This window comes from Zea mays, chromosome 8 (assembly GCF_902167145.1).
Source record: "Zea mays cultivar B73 chromosome 8, Zm-B73-REFERENCE-NAM-5.0, whole genome shotgun sequence".
NCBI lineage: Eukaryota > Viridiplantae > Streptophyta > Magnoliopsida > Poales > Poaceae > Zea > Zea mays.
This window is the reverse complement of record NC_050103.1, coordinates 69,898,926-69,906,468: the sequence shown is the minus strand read 5'-3', so window position 1 is coordinate 69,906,468 and position 7,543 is coordinate 69,898,926. Positions and strand designations below refer to the sequence as shown.

The following is a 7,543-nucleotide window of genomic DNA, read 5'->3' as shown; positions in this document are numbered from 1 at the left end:
ATTTGATTTTTGTTTGGATCTTTTAGTTCCCTAACGAACCAACAAGGTGACAAAGACGGTATGCAAAGGAGTTGGTAAGCACAAGAGACAACCCAATTAACTTTCTTTAGAATTTGAATACCACTACTACACATATAGCCTTCTATGACGAATACCTTGTGACAATAGATCAAAATGTCATAAGCCTCTCCTACTTATGACATTTTGTAGGGGATGATTGACTTTAGTGATGAAAAGTAAAACTTTGTCATTAAGACCAATGCAAAATCGTCATAAATATGAAAGTGTCACATTTGTGACGAACACTCTTTCAATCTTATGACAATTAGGTAGTGTCACTATTTCATGACAATGTTGGTCGTCATAATTCTCATGTAAATTTCCTAAAAAGCAAAAATGTAGACGCCACTACAAATAATGAAATAAATCAAAATGACTATGAAATAAGTTTGAATATGAAATCATGTTTAAATAAAAATTGATTAGGCTTGAATTTCCCACATGTATTGTTCTATAAATATATTACTATAGACTTAGATCTAATATATTCATGAGTAATTTGTTATATAAAAATAGCTAAAATGATAATCAAACCATGAAAATAGGAACAATTTTAAAATTAAAAATTTGGAGAAAACACCAACCAAACAATGCAAAAATGACAAAAACAATTTGGAAATAATTTTTTTGCAGAAAACACGAACCTAGATAGAAAATAGAAACAGCTTTAAAATAAAACATTTAGAGAAAACACCAACCCACATAAACTACAAAACATAAACATTTTTAAAAATAAAAACTTTGGAGAAAACTCTGGATCCACGTAGACTAAAAAAATAGAGATAGTTAAAACTAAAAAGGTTGAAAAAAAACTATAAGGCAGTGAAGATTCGAACCAAAGACCTGTTGGTCACTAAACAACATAGCTACCATTGCGCCACAAACAGGATTGTGTTTGATACTTTGACACAATACATAATATGAACGTATAATTGACTTTTGTGTGGCCTCAACTTCACGTTTCCATCCAGCGCCCTGTACCTCACGCAACAAATTTCTTCACGCCGCCACAATTGAATCAAGAGGCAGCAACCTCCCTCTCTCATGCCATCGCCGGTGGTACCAATTTGGGCGCCATTGAGGGTGACTGTGCTACCTCGTCTGTGCCCTCGCACTCGCAGGTGATTGCGGTGGTGCCAATTTGGGCGGCAGCCTGCAGTGGTGAAGCCTCCCTCACAGCTCCACCCAGAGGTCGCCGTCTTGCTCAGATCTGCCCTCATTATAGAAGCAACATCGACTTGCGTGCCCACGACACAAGCTCGTGTCGGTGCTACTACCACCATCCCTCCACAGCACAGCCACGCTGCCAGCCTCGTGCGGCACTGCTGCGTCCTATTCTGCCACACCGGATATAACTTCTACAAGGTACCACATTATTGACCTTCAATTTATGACTAATCAAAGAATTGATCCCTATGGTAGAGGATACAAGTTGCAATGTCGAATGAGTTTAAATTTTTTCAGCACTAGTAATTTACTATGTTATATTTTATTTCAATGTTCTGCAGATGGATAGATCTTGGATCAAAGATAGACTATTTAGCGATGCACATTTGGATGGGGTCAAAGAGTTCATGAATTTGGTTTCACAAAGATTTGATAAGAATGAGGAGCTACTATGTCCATGTCGAAGGTGTCTGAATCGAGTTCATCAACATAAGGGGGAGGTGTATGATCATTTACTTATTCATGGGATGACTAGCACATACACTAGATGTGTACATCATGGAGAACCATTTGAGGCTGAAATTAATGAAAATTATGATCATGTAGATGAATATATTGGTATCAATGAGGATGACAGTATGAATGAGAATGAAGAAGATGAGCCTGATAATAGAATTCATGATATGATTCGGGAGTTGTACCCAACTAATGACCAAAGTAGAGGGAAATCTATGTTTGCAGCTTTATTAGAAGAAATGAAGCATGAACTTTACCCTGGAGCACCTTACACACGTTTTTCTTTTTTGGTGAAGTTACTTCATATCAAGTCATTTTATCGATTCAGCAACGTTGCATTCACTGCAATGCTAAAACTATTATCAGCAGCATTCCCAGATTGCTCTCTTCCTGCATCTTACCATGAAGCAAAGAATGTTATTAATGCGTTAGGACTTGGATATGACTCAATCCATGTGTGCCCAAACAATTGTGTTCTATTTCGAAAGGAATATGCAAAACATGATGAATGTCTGGTTTGTGGTGCATCAAGATGGAAAGATACTACAGATGGAAAAAAACATATTCCTCAGAAAGTACTACGACATTTTCCAATTATTCCAAGGTTGAAAAGGTTCTTTGCTTCCAAAAAAATATCAGAGGAGACACAATGGCATTTATTGAAGAGGAAGGCAGTGGAGAATGAACTAAGCCATCCAGCTGATGGTGAGGCATGGAAAGATTTTGATAGAAAATATGAGTGGTTTGCAAAAGATGGAAGGAACATTAGACTTGGTCTTGCTACTGATGGTTTCAATCCATTTGGCAAAATGAACTCTTCATACAGCATGTGGTCTATGATAATTAATCACTCCTTGGTATGCACAATCATGTCCTAAACGACTACCTTTACTGCACTGGAGGGAATACATACTATCATGTGTCCTATTACTCTGGTAATCGGTAAACATAATAATGAGTGTGGCTCAAAACTGGAGATAACTTTTCCATTTTTAACAAACCATTAAGCATCACACTTTGCAATTTTAGAGAAGCTTCTTAACCAGATACTACCTAATCGAATCCATGCTACAATACTTCCTAGCATCGTAATATAGTAATAAAACTGTGGAAGCTAAATATAGTAATCGGAATGCACTAGTTTCAATTAGGATTAGGAAAGACGATAGTAATCACATATATTAGGCGCTTCCTATCTGTTGTTCTAACCTAATATAGAGAAGATAAATTCAGAACCTGATTAATGTCCTTCTGGCTAGATTAGCAATATCATCTTTACAATTCCATGATTACAATTCTTCTGGCTTCATTATATACATAACCTGATTGTGTGTTGCAAACAACAACTTAAAGATTGACACTAAATGATTTATATGATTTCATTAGGTGCACTTGAGGCAACCATAGATCCAAATGGAAAAAGGAACAGGAGTATGGGCAGAGAACTGGATAGGATAAGTAGAGGTTTATGCACTAACATCCCCATACACATTGCTGAAGGAAAGATGCGGCCAGAAGCACCTATGCAAGCTGCCAAACTTGCATCAGAGGGCGGGAGTATACTTAGGCAGCAAATGCCGATCCTCCGGCATTGGAAAGAGTACAAGAAGGATAAGTCAATTGTTACAAACTATATCGGCAAAGTTGCTGTAAGTGAAATTCAATCATTCAATGTTACTCCATTCAAATATCATTCTACTTTTTTGCATTTTTTAAATTCTAACGTTTATGCTCTTTACTAGGCCCAATTCACCATGGACACCAACAATAATGCAATCAAAGCCGCATGTGCCGATTTGCTCAAGGGTGGACAACGACAGATGAGGTACCAGCTGAAAAAAAAATATTTCAATGGGATACCAGCAAATCAAGTAAGGACCACATCGCCAGTTAAACATATGACAGATGATCAATGGAAAGCATTGGTGGAGATGTGGTCAGACGCAAAGCACAAGGTATGCCAATTAAATAATAATATGTTTAAAATATAAGGTATGCTACATTCTCCTTTTGAACATAGTGAGTTAGTGATGTTGGAATTTGTTACATATTTCCTTTGAGCTTCTAATGTTAATTGTGGACACCATACCAATATTGGTTGGTAGCTGAGTGTTCATTTATTCTTTTCGGTCAATAAAAATTTAACAAGCTTGAGTATTGTTGCTAGCTGAATTTGATCTATTAAAGCTTTATGATCTTTTGTTGTCATTTTGGTTTCATGATTGGTTAATCTAAATGAATGTGCACTTATACTAAATATTGTAGCATTAGTGTTCAGAGCCTCAGACGCTCAGCTTTTGAGCTTTAGCTACTGCTCAAACCAATTGCAAAATAGTTAATATTAACCTTTTGAACATAGTGAGTTAGTGATGCTGGAATTTGTTACGTATTTCCTTTGAGCTTCTAATGTTAATTGTGGACACCGTACCAATATTGGTTGGTAGCTGAGTGTTCATTTATTCTTTTCAGTCAATAAAAATTTAACAAGCTTGAGTATTGTTGCTAGTTGAATTTGATCTATTAAAGCTTTATGATCTTTTGTTGTCATTTTGGTTTCCATGATTGGTTAATCTAAATGAATGTGCACTATACTAAATATTGTAGCATTAGTGTTCAGAGCCTCAGACGCTCAGCTTCTGAGCTTTAGCTACTGCTCAAACAAATTGCAAAATAGTAATGATTTATAAATGAACTTTGCAGACCAAGTAGCTTCTCCAGAAATGGCGGATCATCAGCATGTGCACATATACTGAACTTTGCATGTGCACAAAATAGTAAAGATTTAGAAATGAACTTTGCAGACCAACCTAAAATCCTAGCAAGTCTGTATGTGTGCAGCACAACTTCCAATTTCCAATTGAATTTATACTTTCCCATATCCTAACACCGTTGTCATGAGCTCATGACCAAATATTCAAATTGTTTTTCATCACGTTGATGATTTCTAATTACACCTAAGTATATGCACATCTTTCAAGTTCTTTGTCGGAATATGCTGCCCTAAAATCTAAATATTCTTAAATGTTTAAGAGCTTCCCCTGTAAGCAATGCAACTGTTTATTATCAATGTTTTCTGGAAGACGCAACATCTCATCTTGTTGCATTCATGCTATCTTGCATTGAATCTTTTATATTATCCAGATACTTTCTTGTGTCATGTCACTCATGTATCATATGCAGGAAAAGTGTACCAAAAACCAACTAAATCGAGAGAATGTCCGGTTACATCAGCGCACTGGATCTCGATGCTACATTGCACAGGCCCATGTTGTGGTAAGAAATGAAACAATAATGTGCATGATCACTATTCTTGAGACCATGTTCTTGTTTCAAGATAATAGCTCGTTACTGTTTGCAATTATTTTAGAAGAAAGATATATTCAAAGATGTAGAGCCCACCTCAATTAATCTATTCAAGAACTTCCATTGTGGCAAAAAAAAAATGGATTTACCGAGTCTGTACAGAAAGCAATTGTAAGTGATTGTTTACTTTTATTCCTTCTCTACATAAAGTATACATGAATAATACCATGTAAGAAACATCTACTATTGTCATTTTGCTAGGATGATATGGAAGGCATTATGAGTGAACCAGTACAAGATGGACAGGAACCAAAGTCAGCAAAAGAAGCTGTTTCTCAGGTTGTCAAATCAACTACTTTTCTTCGTGTTGCAGGTGTTTGTTCAGCCTCCAAGAGTACCTCTAGAGGTGCAATATCATCACAGGTACGAGTGTTTCACATACCAGTCATGTTCCCTTCTTTCTTTGGATCATTTGTACATGCAACATGTACTTTTTCTAAAGGGTTTGACATAGAGAACATCTTGTTTGACTGCGAGAATTAGTGGCTGCGGCTGATGCCACAACTTATTATGTTGTAGTAAGTACTATAAATGGACAATGATAAGGGTATTAGGTGAAGAATAAATGGTTGTAGGTTGCTGCGATCTACTCTCATAAGTTACTATAGCATTACTGTACAATTGTACATACAACAAGAGCAGCTGAAAGTAGCTACAATGAATGCAGACAGTATCTAGAAAATTTAAAACTATTTTGATAGCCCCTTTTTTGCACAACTAGCAGATCATATTCCATTCTTGACTAGCAGCACAACTAGCAAATTGTTTAGAACCAACATGATTGCCCATATATGTAGACCACTTGATGCTTTGGTGTCTGATTACATATTTATATATTATTTATTAATTATGTTCTTGTTATTATTTCTCTATATGTGCATGTCTAGATATGAAGTAATAAGTTATGTTTATTTATAGGTCCACGATCTTCAGGTTGAGCTTGAGAATGAGAAGCAAGAAAAAGGAGAACTTCGACAAGAGTTGGATAATTTGAAGATGGAATCAGAAACTTCAAGGGTAAAACATTCTGAGGAAATAGAGGGTTTAAAGAAGACATCACAAGAAATGCATGGTCCCCTTCGCCAACTATTGAGCTTCAACCAGGGTCAACACAATCCAGGGTCATAAATTTACTAAGCCCCCAATAGTGAACTATTGTAGGATGTTTCTGTTCTGAAATTTGGTTTTTAGTTGAACTATGTCTAGTTTTATCAATAGTTGGTTGCTAGTTGTTTACATGTACAACTAAGTAGGTCCAAGTTTGTTGATTTTTGTTACTGGTAGCTCCAAGTTGTGTTGAACATTGTTGCTTCTTATAAGACGTATTGTGACCTATGAATTAGAAATTGTGTTTGCTATAATTTTGGTCTTTTGATATGTAAATTTTGTGAAATAATACATGCGAACATCTGTACATTTGAATGTGATTGTTCAAAAAATAGGCTACAAATTTTGCTAATATAAAATTGTATTCATAGAAAATTACAAATTAGATTTAATGAGGCCACAATTTTGGCCTAGCACTAGGACGAGCCATTTTATAAATTATGACAACGAAGTTTGTCATTGAAAAGCGACATGTCATATTGATAAACGTCATAAGCATTTGCCACATCAGCTCCACATCACCAGTACGCATGATTTTATGACAAAATTTGGTCCACATGGCAAGCCTCTAGCTGATTATTAGTGACGTTCTTGTTTGGCGTAATGACAATATGCAAATGTCATAAAATCTATGACGAAGTAGAATTGTCACAATTTTAATGACAAAAAAACTTCAAATCGTCATAGAACATGTTTAGCCACGTCACATACATGACGAACCAAAAAACGTCACACAAGCGTCATAAATTTCAATATATGACATATATTCACTTATCAATGACACAAGGTGAATGTCATAGAAGGTAAGGTGTGTTGTAGTGTACCTAGGACTTGGAAACCAAAATGTTGTTGTGAAGAGGTTTGAATACTTGCTGCAACTGAAATTTACTCTCATGGTTTAGTACTAGATAATCACATCTTTAAATGTGAAAATGATGGTAGCTACATCCTGACAATTACAGAGAATAGGTTTCATGATCTGAGTACACTTATACAATCCTCCTTTATGAGTACAGAGAATAGGTTTCAATTCCAGAGAATATTCCTTTATGATCTAATTCCCATGTTAGGCGGGTTAGTGTGAGGTGCACATGGTTTAGCATGCTTCTAATGGTAAATTTATAAACAAAATCATAAGCTATGTATAACCAGACTACCACTAAATCTGTCAGGAATGGTAAGCTGAAAACATTTTTTAGGAGGGACTGGATCACCAGAGTAATTAGACATTAGCACGTTCACAAGACAAATGGAAACATTCCCCCCTGAAAGTTTCTACCTTATTTACTTCATAACATTTTGTTGCTTGATATGCATGCAAAAATAACAT

General features: G+C 35.8%; 1 pseudogene across 1 annotated transcript; it reads left to right on the top strand.

Annotated features, from left to right (window-relative positions):
* The first annotated feature begins 3,192 nt into the window (after positions 1–3,192).
* LOC100277396 (uncharacterized) lies at positions 3,193–6,463 on the top strand (annotated as a pseudogene). Its single transcript, NR_159933.1, has 6 exons — positions 3,193–3,392; positions 3,486–3,698; positions 4,924–5,016; positions 5,111–5,217; positions 5,308–5,469; positions 6,025–6,463. The product of NR_159933.1 is annotated as an uncharacterized protein (transcript).
* The last annotated feature ends 1,080 nt before the right edge of the window (positions 6,464–7,543 follow it).